Source organism: Girardinichthys multiradiatus, chromosome 9 (assembly GCF_021462225.1).
Source record: "Girardinichthys multiradiatus isolate DD_20200921_A chromosome 9, DD_fGirMul_XY1, whole genome shotgun sequence".
Lineage (NCBI taxonomy): Eukaryota > Metazoa > Chordata > Actinopteri > Cyprinodontiformes > Goodeidae > Girardinichthys > Girardinichthys multiradiatus.
Genome location: NC_061802.1, coordinates 44,277,691 through 44,297,766, shown reverse-complemented (window position 1 = coordinate 44,297,766; position 20,076 = coordinate 44,277,691). Strand labels below are relative to the sequence as shown.

At 39.1% G+C, this 20,076-nt stretch overlaps 1 pseudogene; it reads left to right on the top strand.

Annotated features, from left to right (window-relative positions):
* The first annotated feature begins 1,508 nt into the window (after positions 1-1,508).
* Positions 1,509-19,062, top strand: LOC124873542 (annotated as a pseudogene).
* Positions 19,063-20,076: the final 1,014 nt, after the last annotated feature.

The window sequence follows — 20,076 nt, the reverse complement described above, 5'->3', positions numbered from 1 at the left end:
CTTTATGCCATCAAGCTGATTTCACAAATGATCTTTTAGTATAAAATACTAGAGGATTATAGGAATAATTTCTGTCCCAGTTGATTTGTATGATGACGTTTTCCATTTATATAAATTTGTAGTTATAAGATACTTTATGATGAATCTCATCTTGTGTATCCACAAGGAACACTCTATAAATGTAACTTGTTTCCTTTGATGTAACATGCAGCTATTTAGCTCTGATAAGACATTCCATACCATATGATTTTGTAGTATTGCAACTATTGATCAAGTTGCACCTTAGTTTTGTTATTAGATAAGTCATCGTGTATTTCACATAATACCCTTATTTCAGTATTTTTGACAGGATTAAGTTTTGCTTCTTTGAATTATAGGAGTTTTCTCTCGCCATACGGTTTTACATTCTGTCCAAGTTGTTATGCTCCGTGAATGACACGTTGATGATAACAAATTTAGTGTTATAGTGATCTCAACTCAACACCAGTGTGTTTGTTTTTCTTTAAAATGTGCTTTTGATTTGGTTTTATGGTGCTCTAGCATGGGAAAATGGTTACATCATGCTTTAAAATAAAAAGCATTAAAATTTAGCAACTGGACAAAACATCATGAGGAGAACCATGTTTGATAGTGGCCATCTTGAAAAACAGCCACCATCTCAGATTTTCAAATGGCCAGATTTGATCTATATATCCCATGGAACAACCATACTAAATCTTAAGCTTTATCATAATTTGCAGTTATTGTGTTATCTGCCCCACTAATATGTTGAATGACCTTTTTTTAAACTTCTTTTAAATTTCTTTTATCTGTGTTCTTGTGATGTCATCTGTCTCACTGAAACACATTAACTATCAGTTTGTGTACACATATAGTCAATGTTAGAACATTTTAATTATATTTTAGAGTAAATCCAATCTATTAATGTATGTTAATGATACATTCAACATAAACATAACCATTTTCGTTTTTCTCTCACCTTTTGAATTTTTCCAGTGATTTGGAGCCAAGAAGAAAGTAAAGTAACTAATAACCAGACAGTCACATTAATTATTACTGCCTCTGACATCTGTGTCACATGGTAGCATTTTCTGTCTTTTGTTTCGACAAATGTACAGTCTAAAATCACTACGTAAGAAACTAGGAGAATATGAAAAGGTAATTGTCATTTATTTGCTTTGCCTCACTGTTGCACCTCATATAACACTAATAATAATTATCTTTATTGGTCATTGCACATGTATTTTCGTTGTCCGCTGAGCTAACCCCTCCCTCCTACTTCCTAAATTCTAAAAGGGATTGCTCAATCCAGCTCTCCATCCAACGGGTCCGGACTTCCCCAAACTTGAGAGGTCTTACTAAATAGGTTTACTGAAAGTTCTGTTTAAGCTGGTGTCGGGAAATGACACGCCTAGCCTTTAACAGCCTACATCCAAAAGTCTCAATCTTCTTCAACTGGATGTCTGGACGACTGAGTAGCCTATCGCAGTCATCCACACTTTCAACAGTCACTTTTGTTCACGGCTGCTCATTCCCTAATTTACAACTGGCTCTTGGTACATAGGCTAGGTTAATTTTAGTAGCTCAGCACGAGCCAAAAGGGCGCTATTTTAACAAACTTGACCAACTCAAAAGTTGTTTATGAAGAGCTTTTTGTGTTTTTATGATTTTACTTTACAGACCACAGCGGAAATGACAGGTGAAACAGGTGGGTCAACTAAAGAGTTACTAAATGTGTTAATTCAGTAATGTAAGAAACTTACATTTAGGACAAGACGTCTCAATTTCCATGCCTGCTTCTTGCTTTCAATCATTTTACTAACTTTAAGTGTCTTCTGCAATCCAATTTAGCTAGAGTTCAAAATTCAACATGTTCGGGCAAATATGACTTGGGCAATTATGCTATGAGGTCAATAAAACACAGACACACACAGACACACACACACACACACACACACACACACACACACACACACACACACAGACACACACACACACTGTTGAACAACAGTTTTAGGAAATTTACTTTGGGAACTTGTATATATATATATATATATATATATATATATATATATATATATTGCAAAAGTTACTATTGAAAATTGCAATCTCATATTGCTTTACTTTGGATGTGTCAAACAATTCTGCAGAGAATGAGCGTTGCAGTTCTCAAACGCCATGTAAACCACATATGTGCCCCGCAACTACAGGATCAACAAAACTTTGACTCAAATGTCGCAGCAATGACCCAATATTATTATTCCTTAATCACACTACGGTATCTGTCTTATTCACCTCAGGAAGCTGGATGCTTGAAACTTAAGGTAAAACTTATGGCATCACTTACTGCCTGATTCATTTGGGTAATAATTATCCGTCTTCTTGGCATTTCAATTTCATTTCCAAATGGTCCACTGACCCTTACTATTTTTTTAAAAATCCTGACAGTGATGTCATTACAAAATAATGTATCACATGATGCAGCAAAATACTGTGACTTCCACACCATTGATCTAAATATACATGCCCTTTTCAGAACTAAGTAAAACAAAAAATACAGAAATGACAAGAATTGATGTTCACAAAATCCTCTTGGTTTCCTCATGCTTGTTAGCAAGTAATGTGTTTTCAAAATGCCAGTGTACATCACAAGTGAGGAAACAGTGTGACAGCATCTTAACATTTATTCTACATATGCAGAAACTGATGTTGATCAAGGCCAAGAGTGGGACATCTTTGACATTAATAACATACAGGTTTGTTTGAGACATCATTATTTTTGGTCATTTTGCTGTTCTCAGAGTCTGTGCTTAAATTTTCATGAATACCCACAATCCTTTGCAGCTGCTGGCCTGGATCTCCTGGAGGGAGATATCGAGCAGGATGAAGTGAGTCCACATAGGATTATGAGTCATAGAACTGTACTTTCATTCCATTTACTTTGTGTTTGATCCAAACCTATTTGTTAAAATATAACGTTATTATACATTATCTGATACTGTCCAGTAAGTAAATTGTGAAATCACAACAGAATTCACATAACAATCTTTGATGACAACTACTCTATAACAATTCTACAACATAACAGAATTCCTCACTCGATTTAGATCCATGACAGAAACTCCATCAAAGGGGATAGGTATCGCTGGCCAACAACCATTCCCTACTACCTGGAGGACAGTCTGGGTAAGATCATTGAAAACTGACACTCAGTGTACCTACACCAGAAACTCACTAAAACAGGCTGCTATAAATTGTCTTTTCTTTCCTCTGCTCTTTGTAACATATAGACATTAATGCAAAGGGTGTAATTCTGAAGGTATTTGATCAGTACAGACTAAAGACCTGCATTGATTTCACACCATGGAAAGAAGAGAAACAGTACATCTCTGTGTTCAAAGGCAATGGGTGAGTAGACAGGGTGTTGCCTTCACTAATGGGGCATAGCATGAAATTCTGGTCACTATGTATAAACTATCATAGTGGGCCCCCATGTTCTCTTGATTAATATCTGTTACACACATTTGGTCATGGTATAGGAAAAGAAAATAATAAATATTATCTTAGTTTGGCCTCTATCTTGAGAAAATGCCTAACTGCCAGCATTAACATTTGCTATACTTTCAAAGGCATATGAGACAGGTTTTTTTCTCTACCTATTTTTTTTACACTGAATTTATACACTGTATCTTATAATTCAATGCAGGCTTCACACTTTTCCAGTGCATGGGATTTTGTTTTCCAATGCATTAAATTAATTTATTCATTAATACTATAAGACAGCTCTTTTCCAAGATAAAATATTTTTATGTATTTAATCATACTCAAATGTCTTACAAGTTGATCATACAATTGTCAGACTCAGTCTTTGTCATCATTCATTGTGGCTTTAAAGTCGCATTTCACCTTTTTTTAACCCTCTGTAAAACAATGGCAGGTTGTTTGGTGTCACAGATTCTTAATATGTCGTAGGTGACTACTAGAAAAAAGCTGAATTATTTATATGAAGTTGTAGAGCTTTTACTGCAAGGTCCATGACATCAAAGAGTCAAATGAATGGTGTCAATAACTGTGGTGCTAAAGAATTTATAGATTATAAAGATTTTTAAGTATTTTATGTTGTCAAAATGAACTGATAACTTGTGTTTACTCTGAGAAAAATGCTACTGAGTTTAGCTCAAGCTGTGTGGAATGTGCTGCTCATCTCTCTTCTCAAAGAATTGAAAATTGTCTCTCCCTTTCCCTTCTCGCAGTGCAAACGTTACCTTTTTAGGGGCAAGACATTACTTTTTCCTTCCTCTTTCTCCTCTGCTGGCCTGGGTTGCATTATTCTACAGTCTATATATCATTTGACTGAAGCATTTGCCCCTATTTAAGAGGTGTAGAGGTCTTGGAGAACATCCATGAGTATTGTTAACACAAAATTTTGTCTCTCTTCATTCAGCCAGGGTTAATTTCATTATTTAAAAAATGCAACACATAAAAAAACATAGAATTTCAAGCTTTTCAAGGCCTGGAATGATGAGTCAAACTGTGTGACCATTGAGAGATAACAGTGTGTGCATCTTGATTGCTTTTTCTCTCTGAAGCTGCTCCTCTTTAGTGGGTAACCACCGCAAGGGGAAGCAGCAGCTGTCCATTGGTGCAAAATGTGACAAAGTGGGCATAGTTGAGCACGAGTTCCTACATGCTCTAGGTTTCTGGCACGAGCAATCCCGAGCGGATCATGATGACTACGTCAATATCATATGGAAATACATTGAACCCGGTAATGCCTTGATTCACAGGACATGTATCATTGTGTGTGTGTTTTTTCTTCAAGCTGATTTCTATCAATTATTCAGTCTTTTTGCCAACATTACAAAGGTAACCAACCAAACAACAGTATTTGTATGGCTGAGGTCAGAGTGTGGACCTCATTCTGTGTGGAAAGGACTTTAGATTCAAATGTGTGTACGTAGGTTTTTAATATTGTTCAACTTCTAGCAACTAGCACATGTATTTTTCTTTTTGACAGTAGACCAGTACTCTCTTTAGCGATTGGCATTGGCTTGTGATACTGTTTCATGGAAGGGCTAAAATCTCCTGATATTTTACTGTCATCCAGGAAACGAAAGAAACTTTAAAATATATAATGACACTGAGTCCGATGCACTGGGGGTTCCATATGACTATGGATCTGTGATGCACTACGGTAAGACATACTTCAGCATCAACTCTGAGTCCACCATCGTCACAAAGATCCCACAATTCATGGATGTGATTGGTCAGAGGATGGGATTCAGTGCCAGTGACCTAACCAAGCTCAACCTCCTCTATATCTGCAGTGAGTCATAACATGGCGTCATCTGAGAAGGGCAAGTGGCTTAGATGCCACTAATTATAAGTACTGCATATAGTCTTAAGCTAAAGTTATTAGGAATTTTATTTTGTGAGTTCACAAACAATTTCTGAGAAATTCAAGTTTGTTTTTAAGAAACATTTGCCTTTGGCATAAAAAGATCAAAAAGACAGTGTTAAATGCTAAACTCAAAACTAGAAGTTTGCTCAGTGTGTTTTTAAAGTATTGAATGGTAATTTTGTTCCTGCCTTTATACTAAACCAAAAGGAGGCAATTACAAGAAATGTTAGAAAAGTTTGTTTTTCATGCTACCTGATGCTGACATGCAATGGGACTTGCAATAGGCTTCAACGTATTAGCTGTGAGGAAGCTGTGAATATCTTAGCTGCAACACAAGCATGCAGAAACTAGAGATGACAATAGGTATTATAGCCCGCTTTATTAAGGAGATTAGCATCTCTCATACTCAGTTAAATAGGCCTCTGTAGCACCTGATCCAGGCCCCCAGCTTGTTTGTTTTCCGCCTTCTGCTCTGCTCACTTTTACTTTATGTGTACTTTATGACACAAATGTTTCTAAGCAGATTTTAGATTTGTTGACCATAAAGATTTAATGCAATAAAGTTTCATCCTTAATTCTGGAGATCAGGTTACAGCCTCTTGTTGTTTCAGTCAGGTCTTCCGTGTGGCTCAGATAAGAGGCCTGACAACATAGCAGATCAAAGGTGCCATCATTCAAATCGCTTACATAATAAGCGTTCTCAACTGATTGTTGATAAATTGTAGTAGATTGGTGATAAAATCTGAATGTCTTTTAAATATAATCTCGAGTTGTTGTTTTTTTACCTTGCTTTATGTAAAATTGTACAAAAACCCAGCATTCACAGCATTTCAGATAAACAGGGGAAAAATGTGTGCTGGAAAATGAATGCAGTAAACAGAAAAATACACATTAGAAGATGCAACATTTAAAACTATAAATGGTCATGTCTTGAAACACATTACACACTTTTGACATATATCCTACCACCTTGTATGATTTGATGAAAGGAAAGAGGTTTGGGAGTTAATAATAATAATAATAATAACCCAGGTACCACTGAGGCTCAAGTATATCATAAACAGGAAGATGCTGGAACACCAGTGTCTCAGCACATAATAAAGCCAGTTTTGTATCAACATGGACTGAGAGGGTGACAACCAGGAAAGAAGCCCCAGTCCAAAATTAACACCAACAATCTGAACAAGAATATAGCTACACCTATGGACAAGCCTGATGCCTTCTGGGAAAAAGCTTTATGGTCAGATAAAAAAATGGAACTAATCGCACAGAGTGACAAGATTAATGTTTGCAGGAGCAAAAGCAGTATTTTCAACACTGCACCAGCAGTTAAGTATGGTGGTGGAAGCATCATTCTATGAGTCTCTTTTCCTTCCACTAGTAATAGTGCATTGCACAAAGTGGATAAATAATGAAGATGGAGGACTACCTATAGGTTCTTCAAGTTTTGGATTGGTGACCTCACCTTTATTAAAAATGTATAGACTATAAAGGTACATGCCAGAAAAAAAAAACAACTGATCACAATGAGTTCGAACAATTCTTAAAAATATCCACCCAGGAATTTGGCGGAAGCCTGTGAGCTGTATAAATAATAGATATTTAGATATGATCTACTATTCCTTCATATAGCTGAGACTGTCTCTTCTCCACAGCTAAAACCTCCACCTTCGTGGACAGTTGTGACTTTGAAGAAGCCAACATTTGTGGGATGATTCAGGGTTCTGGCCCAGCCATGTGGGAACAGCGCAGCTCTGTGTCTGGAGGGCCTCAGACTGACGTCACCAACATGGGACAATGCAAAGGTGATCTTCCAGTCATTACAAATGTGTTGTGCTGCTTAGCATTGACCTTCAGGATTGTTGAACAATTGCATGATTCAACGGTCAGGGTTTCATGGAAAGAAACGATACCTTCAATGTTTGGAAAAATGTAAAATAAACTAAAGACTGGAAGCATTTATGGGAACATGGTGTCTACCACTTGTCAGCATTTTATCTTTGCTCTTGGAATCAATCAGCTAAAATAAAAAAGATAAAGAGTGGGTGGGGTGATTTACAATAGCCACCTGTACAAAGTGCAGGCATCATATTGGCAAACTGCAACACCCAGTTGGTGTGAAATGTTTTGTTGACGGTTGCATGAATGGTGTGTAAAATGATGTCATTACTAAAAAAGGCCTGGTCGTTATAGAACATTTCATCATGTTGACCGTGTGGTGGGAAAACCCAAAGCTTTTCCAAAAGAAAGAACACATTCAATAGGGAGTGGAGCATCTCTCTGTATGGGATAGAAACCAGGAAACCATTTAACATTCAAGTTAAAAAAAACAGGATATTTGTACAAATGACTGTGTAAATTCTGAAGTATTTCACTAGTTAGCACAGACCATGTTTTTATATAATGTACTGCATGTAATATATAAACAGAAGTAACACTCCGGTACGTTTTTAATTTTAATCAAAGATTTTTACATTTTCCTTAAATATTTGGTAGTTTTAGATCTAGAGTTTTCTTGATGAACACTGCTTCCTCTTTCTCTCTGTTACTCTTATGCCTGCTGTGATTGTGACTAAAGGTTATATCTAGATTTTAAAGCAAGGATAACTGGACCATAACGGCTCAGTTATGGTTGAGGTGCAAACACATCCTCCATTTCTGCTACCTGTGTGACCCCGTCTCTTTTCCAATAGTTATGGTCAATTTGACAGAGAGAGGTATCCCAATCATGGTTTTTAGTATAACAATGGCCATCTGTGGGCTCTTGATGGACAAACTGTCTACTTTTAAGGCTAGGCTTAAAACTTTCCTTTTTGATAAAGCTTATAGTTAGAGTGGTTTAGGCTGCTGGAGGACATAATGACCACTTTCACCCTCTTCGCTACATTCTCACACTACTCTCCAATTTTGCATTATTTGCTGTTATTTCAGCTTTTAATTTTGTTCTCCCTCTTTTCTCTTCCTAGAAGCTACACCTGGCCTGGCTCTGTGTCTACCTGTGACACCTTTCTGGAGAGGGGAATCGTCCGAGCTTCTGCTGGCAACAACTTAATGCTCACCCTCTACTGATGATCCACATAGCCCTGTCTTTTAGTATTTAAACCTTTCTCTCTCCTAGACATGGAAATTGACTGAGCTTTTACTGTGACTAACTCTATGTGCTCTCTTTCAGACTCTAACCTTGAAAACTGGCTTTAGTGGCTTTCTAGATGAAGTCACTAAAGGAGCTCCATCCATTAATATTTACTTTTCCTTCCCATAGAAAGTACTCCAGGATCAGTGCTTCTGTGTTCTCTTTGTGTCTCTGCTCTGTTCTCTCAAACCCCCAGTCGGTCGTGGCAGATGGCCGCTCACACTGAGCCTGGTTCTGCTGGAGGTTTCTTCCGGTTAAAAGGGAGTTTTTCCTCTCCACTGTCGCTACATGCATGCTCAGTATGAGGGATTGCTGCAAAGTCAACGCCAGTGACTGTCCACTGTCTCTACATGCTCATCCAGGAGGAGTGAATGCTGCAAGTCTCTGACTGGATGCAATCTGCTGGGTTTCCTTAGACAGAAAAACTTTTTATCCAATTTGAATAAATAATAATGACTGCACTGTTCAATGGTTAGGATTATTTGGAATGTATGTACCTGACTGTTGTGAAGTGCCTTGAGACTACATGTGTTGTGAATTGGCGCTATATAAATAAAACTGAATTGAATTGAATTAAATTGTGATCTGAAAGTAGAGTGGAAACTGCTATATCATATTTGCACTGCCATAACATTGGTGCCAAGGACCAGGTTCTTTTCTTTTCTTTTTTATGTTTGTCATCTGTTGCAAGTTTATCCCTGTTAACAAACTTTAGATAACTTTAGATAGAAGCATACGGATTTACTAAAGCATTTTGTTTTGATATATTACCCATTATACTTGTCATTTAAAATGCTGATCATGGAAATCTAGACCTCTAGTTAAAAGTGAGAGCTCTGAAATGACCTTTTTGACTATGTCTCCGCAGGAAAAGGCTACTTCATGCATTTCAGCACAGAATCTGTTGAACCAGGTGAGAGTGCTTCCCTTGAGAGCCGTTGGCTTTACCCCAAACATGGAGCTCAGTGTCTGCAGTTCTTCCTATATAACACCGGGGCAGTTGATGATGTTCTGAATATATGGGTCAAAGAGTATGACTCAGCCAACCCCAGCGGTAAACTCAAACTATTCAAGAGCATTTCAGGTGGGAAAATATTTTCTTTTTATCAGCAGGAATCTGTACTGTGGAGACTGTATGATTTACAAAATTGGTACTTTGGTGACATCTTGTGGTAAACCCATAAATACTATCAGAACTGAACAGTCATATTTAAATACAAATTAAGATCTGTTGCTGCTGATGCAGAGAAATAAACAAAATAATAATTCTAGGGAAAAACATCTTCTGAGTGTTTTTTTCTTTTCCTTTATAGGAGGTGTTATGGGCTCCTGGGAGCTGCATAACATCAACCTGAACGTGACCCGGAAGGCCCGGCTGGTTTTTCAGGGGGTGAGGGGAAAGAGTCCATCACATGGAGGTTTCTCTGTGGATGATATCAACCTGTCATCCACAAAATGTCCTCAGCACATCTGGTACATCCGTAACATGACTGGCCTGCTGGCCACCACTCCACCAGGAGAGAAACTGTACAGCCCTCGCTTTCTGTCACCGTCGGGTTACTCCTTCCAGGTAACAATAAAAAGGGATAAAACTGTTAAATCACCTTTGAACCTAAGTGACAACGCAGAACTTTAGATAGATGTTAATGTGTATAAATTCTTGATGCAACCTCTTTAGGCATAGGGGGAGGATCTGAAGCTCTTTCAGTTCTAGAACCTCACTAGATAAAATAAAATATTTCCTTGTACTACCTGGACAGTGAAATAAATAAATAAAACTATAAATATCCCATAGTTTGACCACTTGAAAGAACATTGGCCTTATCGTCTTTCACAATGTTGTTTTAATGCACTGAGAATTAAAAGCAATGTTCATATAACTCAGCTCAGCCCAGCCTTTGGGTCATTATAAATGTTTATAGTGAACTCCATGACTGCAAAGTGCCCATTTCCTGTAGATGTAAAACAAGCCCTAATAACTGTCCTCCTTCACTGCTGATCTTAGATGTTTGTGCTGATATCCAGGCACCCGTCCACAGACACTAGATGCTCATCTAGGAGTGAATGCTGTAAGTCAGTGACTCATCTGCTGAGTTTCCTTAGAGAGAAAATATTTGGGCCATTTGAATAATAAACTGAACCTGACTGCTTTGTTTGACAACTAGGAACAATTGGAATGTATGTAATTGACTTGGAATTTTATGTATGATTCGATTGAATTGACTGTTTTTACAATATTTTGCACATCGTGCCTGGAGACAACATGTGTTGTGAACTGGCACTGAATAAATAAATTAATTGAATTTAACTTGCTTAGTGCAGTTTTCACCAGACATCTCTACCATCTCCTCTGCTCAGATGTAGTGTGTGCTTTCATTTTCTTCTTATCGAGAGGACTAGCAAGAATTACATATTGGACTCTGTGATGCCAGAAAAACATTCAGCAGAACCATATTGGTTGTGATTACCCACATTGTTCTCACTTTGTGCTTTATTTCTTTGTCATTTAAATGTTCCCACCCCTTTGTATGACCTAAAGCACATCAGACAATAAGTCACTAAGTCAAAAATTGACAGGTAATAACCAATCACAAAATGCAGAAGTCCTTTGCAGTTGTAATTCTGTACATGTTGAAATTGCAAGGATGTGATTGAAATTCATAATACAGTATAATGCAGCTCATTCTCATTCAGTCTTTTTGAAATAGTTTTTTATGAACTTTTATATTTACCATTTTACCTGTGGCCGGTAAATATGAAGATGGAGTTTGTGGGAACCTTTTGGGATTACTACTGCATGGAAAACTGGCAGCTTCACTGAATATTTTCTAGTTGTAAAAAATCTCTCCCTGTTGAATGATAGACATCAAAGTGTTTGAAAAATGACCTTATATACTATATTTTCAGATAAGGCAATAACAGCTGGTTCTCTAAGGTCATTGCTGATATCTTTCTGCCATGGCATGGTATTAGCACATACAGGGGTTGGACAATGAAACTGAAACACCTGTCATTTTAGTGTGGGAGGTTTCATGGCTAAATTGGACCAGCCTGGTAGCCAGTCTTCATTGATTGCACATTGCACCAGTAAGAGCAGAGTGTGAAGGTTCAATTAGCAGGTTAAGAGCACAGTTTTGCTGAAAATATTGAAATGCACACAACATTATGGGTGACATACCAGAGTTCAAAAGAGGACAAATTGTTGGTGCACGTCTTGCTGGCACATCTGTGACCAAGACAGCAAGTCTTTGTGATGTATCAAGAGCCACGGTATCCAGGGTAATGTCAGCATACCACCAAGAAGGACGAACCACATCCAACAGGATTAACTGTGGACACAAGAGGAAGCTGTCTGAAAGGGATGTTCGGGTGCTAACCCGGATTGTATCCAAAAAACATAAAACCACGGCTGCCCAAATCACGGCAGAATTAAATGTGCAACTCAACTCTCCTGTTTCCACCAGAACTGTCCGTCAGGATCTCCACAGGGTCAATATACACGGCCGGGCAGCTATAGCCAAACCTTTGGTCACTCATGCCAATGCCAAACGTCGGTTTCAATGGTGCAAGGAGCGCAAATCTTGGGCTGTGGACAATGTGAAACATGTATTGTTCTCTGATGAGTCCCCCTTTACTGTTTTCCCCACATCCAGGAGAATTACGGTGTGGAGAAGCCCCAAAGAAGCGTACCACCCAGACTGTTGCATGCCCAGAGTGAAGCATGGGGGTGGATCAGTGATGGTTTGGGCTGCCATATCATGGCATTCCCTTGGCCCAATACTTGTGCTAGATGGGCGCGTCACTGCCAAAGACTACCGAACCATTCTTGAGGACCATGTGCATCCAATGGTTCAAACATTGTATCCTGAAGGCTGTGCCGTGTATCAGGATGACAATGTACCAATACACACAGCAAGACTGGTGAAAGATTGGTTTGATGAACATGAAAGTGAAGTTGAACATCTCCCATGGCCTGCACAGTCACCAGATCTAAATATTATTGAGCCACTTTGGGGTGTTTTGGAGGAGCGAGCCAGGAAACGTTTTCCTCCACCAGTATCACGTAGTGACCTGGCCACTATCCTGCAAGAAGAATGGCTTAAAATCCCTCTGACCACCGTGCAGGACTTGTATATGTCATTCCCAAGATGAACTGACGCTGTATTGGCCGCAAAAGGAGGCCCTACACCATACTAATAAATTATTGTGGTCTAAAACCAGGTGTTTCAGTTTCATTGTCCAACCCCTGTATACAGGTCCTTCTCAAAAAATTAGCATATTGTGATAAAGAAAATTTAACATTCATATATTTTAGATTCATTGCACAATAACTGAAATATTTCAGGTCTTTTATTGTCTTAATACAGATGATTTTGGCATACAGCTCATGAAAACCCAAAATTCCTATCTCACAAAATTAGCATATCATTAAAAGGGTCTCTAAACGAGCTATGAACCTAATCATCTGAATCAACAAGTTAACTCTAAACACCTGCAAAAGATTCTTGAGGCCTTTAAAACTCCCAGCCTGGTTCATCACTCAAAACCCCAATCATGGGTAAGACTGCCGACCTGACTGCTGTTCAGAAGGCCACTATTGACACCCTCAAGCAAGAGGGTAAGACACAGAAAGAAATTTCTGAACAAATAGGCTGTTCCCAGAGTGCTGTATCAAGGCACCTCAGTGGGAAGTCTATGGGAAGGAAAAAGTGTGGCAGAAAACGCTGCACAACGAGAAGAGGTGACCGGACCCTGAGGAAGATTGTGGAGAAGGGCCGATTCCAGACCTTGGGGGACCTGCGGAAGCAGTGGACTGAGTCTGGAGTAGAAACATCCAGAGCCACCGTGCACAGGCGTGTGCAGGAAATGGGCTACAGGTGCCGCATTCCCCAGACCTGGGCTACAGAGAAGCAGCACTGGACTGTTGCTCAGTGGTCCAAAGTACTTTTTTCGGATGAAAGCAAATTCTGCATGTCATTCAGAAATCAAGGTGCCAGAGTCTGGAGGAAGACTGGGGAGAAGGAAATGCCAAAATGCCAGAAGTCCAGTGTCAAGTACCCACAGTCAGTGATGGTCTGGGGTGCCGTGTCAGCTGCTGGTGTTGGTCCACTGTGTTTTATCAAGGGCAGGGTCAATGCAGCTAGCTATCAGGAGATTTTGGAGCACTTCATGCTTCCATCTGCTGAAAAGCTTTATGGAGATGAAGATTTAATTTTTCAGCACGACCTGGCACCTGCTCACAGTGCCAAAACCACTGGTAAATGGTTTACTGACCATGGTATCACTGTGCTCAATTGGCCTGCCAACTCTCCTGACCTGAACCCCATAGAGAATCTGTGGGATATTGTGAAGAGAACGTTGAGAGACTCAAGACCCAACACTCTGGATGAGCTAAAGGCTGCTATCGAAGCATCCTGGGCCTCCATAAGACCTCAGCAGTGCCACAGGCTGATTGCCTCCATGCCACGCCGCATTGAAGCAGTCATTTCTGCAAAAGGATTCCCGACCAAGTATTGAGTGCATAACTGTACATGATTATTTGAAGGTTGACGTTTTTTGTATTAAAAACACTTTTCTTTTATTGGTCGGATGAAATATGCTAATTTTGTGAGATAGGAATTTTGGGTTTTCATGAGCTGTATGCCACAATCATCCGTATTAAGACAATAAAAGACCTGAAATATTTCAGTTAGTGTCCAATGAATCTAAAATATATGAAAGTAAAATTTTCATCATGACATTATGGAAAATAATGAACTTTATCACAATATGCTAATTTTTTGAGAAGGACCTGTATATGCTTCAGGCCTGCAGTCTACCAAAACTCCTGCTTTTAAAGGAGTGTTCCCATCTGATGACAATTAATTAATGACGTGTACTTGATCAGCAACATCTGATGGCTACTTTCTCCATTTATTTCTACAACGGCAGAAAGGGTGGAATATTTTAGTCACTGTTTATGAATTTAAAATTTATAAGCGGCACTTTAACTTATGCACATAACTATCTCACTGAGAATTTCCTGTGTTGGAAATCTGAGATGACAGAAGGTAAAAAAAGACATGGAAACTGGATCTCAGAGACCGAGAACTGTAGGGTTTTGTAATACTGACAAGGAGTAGATGGACTTCCATTTTCATTTCACATGTTTTTTATATTTAAGTCATTGTTTGAGAGTTTTGATATTTTAAACTTTGCAACTATTAAAGAAGTTATTCAACATTTACTACAATTACCCAGTAACAAACTTTACAACATAACAAACCTTTTATAAAGAAAAGGACCAGTTGCTGGGTTAGGCACATGGTAAGTTTGGTTTGCACAAACAAATATCGCTTAGAAAATAATTTTCTTTCTTCTTTAGAGCTGTACAAATTATGTTCACCCCATCGGTTTCTCCATTTTTCTCTATATTTGTTCGGTGTCTTCAGGTGGGTGTGTACCTTAAGAGTGACATTCCCGGGTACATAGGTACCTACTTACACCTAACCTCAGGTCCCAATGACCACAACCTGAAGAGGCTACCATGGCCCTGATGGATCAGCAGTCTGATATCAGACAGCAGATGAACCTGCACTGGATGGTGACCACCAACCCCAACGAGATGTACTCAAATGGTATGAAAGTGGTGATGGTGGGACCTGTAGATACATTTTCTATAAGCTGCTGTGCCAGTTTGTAACCTGTTGGTTTTAGGTACCAAGTATCGATGGGATGACCCCAGAAAGGTGGGATATAAAATAACCATGCCTGATGGCAGCTCTTACTATCGAGGCCCCGGCTTTGGGACCAGCACCTTCATCTCACACAGCAAGCTGATGAGTAGGAGCTTCATCAAGGGAGACGACTCCTTCTTTCTTTTCAGTCTTGAAGGTGGGGAGTCTTTTTTATCATTAGATGATTGAAGAGGATGATGATGTCACACAGAAGACTTACATAAACAGACAGTGTGATGGCACCTCTGACAAAGATGTGGACAGAAGGCTTTATAAGGTCATTTTTTATGGCGGCAGCACAATTTCACACAGAAAACATTAAAAAGTCTAGTCTTTAATTTTACTGTTTGTTTTCAACAAAATCTCAGCTTACTTACATTACAGTGCCCTTTAGAAAATGCTTGTTTCAGAACAGTTCCTAATTTATACTTTACTTGTTGACTGAAGAGTCAACGAACTTCTAACCAATTTCTTTAAGCACAGGAACCCATTTTTTATCTTGCCAGCATGTCAACAAAGCCTTGGGTTCACCTGGTCTTTATGGCAACCATTGGATGCTATATACATATGCCAACTAGCTGTTCAAAAACCTAAACACGTTAAGTTAGCTAAACTTTCCGGGGACTTTAACAAACGACCAAGGTAGGTTTAGCCTTAGTATGAATGTGTGGAAAATCTCTTTATAACCATAGATAAGCATTCCGTGGGCCTGTTTCTCCTCCAAGCGTCCTGGGAACCTTGCTAAAGTGCATGGTGTTATGGCCATTTATGTTGAATTTTGTAAATCATAAGTTCTATTTACTTATAGGTTGTTAGAATATATTTCAGTTGGTTTGGAATGATGATATGAAATTAATTGTTTGGAATTATTATGATTTCTTTGGTAACTTTTAAGCCCCTCCCAGTAATTTAAGAGATTAAGAACACACTGTGCGGCGCTTGTTGAAAAACAAAATGTCCGGTGTGATGACGGGAGGTTTTTTACAATAATGTTTTGACCACTTTTCGACCACTTTTTGTCCTTGTAAGATGTGTTTAAGCCAATTTTCGTTTACATCAAAGTTGTAAGAATTTTTTGGTTATTATTTTGCCTATAATTTTGCAAGAAATAAAAAGGTATTTTTCAAACAATAAAGTCAGAAGTGCGTTCAAGAAACTAGACCACCTGTTGCCACCGACGGCCTTTTTTTGGAACTATTTTGGCTTGGAAACAGAAAGGCCGTGACACATGGTATCATGAACTCTGAAATCCCAGGACATTTTAAATGAAAACTGCCAGTAAACTGAGAACAGGTCATCAGTGAGTTTTAATGAATGGTCCAAAACATATGGCTAAATCAGCACAGAAATGGTTCCCCAGACATAAAATCAACTTTCTGATCACTGTCTTTAAAATAAGTACCAACAAATGTTCTATATCTGTTTATACAGGTGCATCTGCAAAAACAATATTGTGACAAAGTTCAATATTTTTTGTCACTCATTTCAAATAGGTAGAACTTATATTTTATATCGATTCATTAAACATAGAGAGAAATATTTCAAATCTTGAGTGTTGTATTCAATCACGTTCATAGAAAGTGGAGTAGTTGGAGAAGGTGTACCAGCAACAGGGACAACCGTAACCTAGCGAGGATTGTCAAACAAAACCCATTCAAGAAAGGTTGGCAAGGAGTGGACTGAAGCTGGGGTCAGCACATCAACAGGCACTACACACAGACAAATTCTACACATGTACTACAAGCGTCTTAGCTGGGCTACGGAGAAAAAGTACTGGACAGTTGCTTAGCATTTTGAAGTCCTGTTTACAGATGAAAGTGAAGTTTGCATCTCATTTGGAAATCAAGGATCCAAAAGCTGAAGGAAGAGTGGAGAGGACCAGAATCCATGTTGTTTGAAGTCCAATGTGACGTTTTCACAGTCACCGATGGTTTGGGTTGCAATGTCATCTGCTGGTGTTGGTCCACTGTTTTCCCAAGTCAACACAGCGATCAACGTGGAAATTTTAGAGCACTTCATGCTTCCTTCTGCTGGTAAGCTTCATGAAGATGCTGATTTCATTTATCCAACAGGACTTGGCACCTGTCCACACTGCCAAAGGTACCAAAAGCTCAATGACCATGGTGTGACTGTGCTTGATTGGCAAGGAAACTGGTTGGACCTGAATCCTCTAGAAAATCTACGGAGAATTGTCAAGAGGAAGATGAAAGACACCAGAACCAACAATACAGATGTCCTGAAGGTGGCTAACAAAGCAATCTGGGCTTCCATTACACCTCAGCAGAACCACAGACTGATCACCTCCATGCCACCCAGTAACACATTCAAAAGGAGGCCCAACCAAGTATTGAGTGCATAGAAATAAACATACTTTTATAGAAGCCTGGCATTGCTGTTTAAATTATACTTTTTTATTGAGCTCATGTACTATTCTGATTTTCTGAGACACAGAATTATAGGTTTTTATTATCTTTAGCCACAATGAACAAAATTACAAGAAAGAAAGGCTTGAAAAATGTCACTTTGTGTGCAATGAATATAAGTTTTACTTTCTGAAATGAGTGAAAAATAAATTGGCCTTTTTCACAAGTCACATTTTTTGAGATGTACCTCTAATGAAGCAAAATACAATAATCGGCCTGAGATGCAGTTCGTTCTTTATTTCCTGCAGCAGTTCGGTGAAGTGGTTTCTTACTGTCAGTATAATGACGATGCCAGCACCACTCACTGCCTTTTCCCTGACTGGTCAAACATTTTAAACTAACCTACGGTCCTTTTTATTGTTATATATCCTCTCCTAGATATATCTGGACTACTGGCTCCTCAACCTCTGCCCCAGTCTGTAGTTCCTTCTGCTGGCCCTCTCATCAAAGCAGCTGACCAATCAGCTCCACAGGGAGCAGGCAGTAAGATCACTACGGTTACAGCTGTGGGAGCATGTGTAGCAGCAGCCATGATGGTAGTTACCATGGTGATTGCGGGTAAAGTCTGGAGGCTGAATAGAGGAAGAAAGGAGCAATATGTGAGCAGTGAGTGCCTGGTCATACAGGACATGCCTGGCTTCATGGACAGTGTGAGTTACAGAGTCAGCACAAATCTCTACAGTGTTCCTTAAAAGATTCATGGCCCTTACTATATGTCACATTTTGTCACGCTACAGACAAACTTTGACATAATTTAGATTTTATAGAACATTCCTCATTTTGAAGTGGAAACAAAACACTAGATTGTTGTTTTTAACCCTAATTAATATATAGTGCAACAAACTGCCATACTGAAAGTACAGCTTCTGCTGAGCACAACTCAATAGCTGATACCTGATCAGCTTATCAGACATGTTAATAGATGTCTTTATCTCAGCCACATTTTTTTTTTTTTTAGATCTTTGTGTTAGCTTTAAAGCTTTTATCATTTTCCTTTCTCTTCACAACTATGTACTACCTGTGTTGCTCTATCAGATCAGAAATAACCAGTAAAACACTCTGGTGTTTGTGGTGTAATGTGACAAACTGTAGAAAAATTAAGATGTATGAATACCTTTTTAAGGCACTGTACCACTGCAGTTCAAACCATGTTGTGCTTTGTCTCTCCTTCTAGTTCTTTAATTTAATAAGAAACATCAGTTAATATTTTCTTTTCCCACTACAGGAGCATCCAACCAGAGACTTACCTTCTCCTTTGTTTACTCCGTGATGGCCAGGAAAAGAACTAGAAACCGTCCAATGACCAGACAATCCAAATGAGAACTTTCACAAGGCTTTCACAAAGTAAAGTGTACTGTTTTGGCTTCAAATAAAATCTTTGCCAAGCAATTGCTGTTGACTTCATCATCCAGTCCAGCTTCCTTGAAAATGAGTAGGTCAGCCCTCAATAAATCAAGAACCATCTAAGCTGGTCGGACAACTATCCGCCATATAAATAAAGGGTTTTTGTGGAAAAAACAAAGACCAAAAAAAAAAAACTTGCTTTATTAAGTTTTAAAGGTTAACTTTATAGAACCTATGTGGTGGTTTTCCAGGCATGTCCAATGGATGGAGACCCAGGACTCAATGGAGAAAATATACACTCACCAGCCACTTTATTAGGTACACCTGTCCAACTGCTTGTTAACGCAAATTTCTAATCAGCCAATCACATGGCAGCAACTCAATGTATTTAGGCATGTAGACATGGTCAAGAGGATCTGCGGCAGTTCAAACGGAGCATCAGAATGGGGAAGAAAGGTGATTTAAGTGACTTTGAACATAGCATGGTTGTTGGTGCCAGACGGGGTGGTCTGAGTATTTCAGAAACTGCTGATGTACTGGGATTTTCACACACTATCATCTCTAGAGTTTACAGAGAATGGTCCGAAAAAGAGAAAATATCCAGTGAGCGGCAGTTCTGAGGGCGCAAATACCTTGATGCCAGTGGAGAATGGCCAGACTGGTTCGAGCTGATAGAAAGGCAACAGTAACTCAAATAACCACTCGTTCCAACCAAGGCATGCAGACGAGCATCTCTGAACGCACAACACGTTGAACCTTGAGGCAGATGGGCTACAGCAGCAGAAGACCACACCGGGTGCCACTCCTGTCAGCTAAGAACAGGAAACTGAGGCATATGTGTAGAAGTAAGTGCATTTGTGTTGAGTGGGTGTGAGTTTGTCACCTGGAGGTCCACAGTTGTTAGAGTGGTGAGAACAGTAAACCTGTAACACAGAGCACCCCTGAGGAGCAAAGGACAGTTGGACTGGACTCCAAGAGGCCACTGCAGCTCCAGGCGGACAGATACAAGGCATCACCCCACGGCAGGCGTACAGTAGTAGACTGTCAGTGAAGCACAGA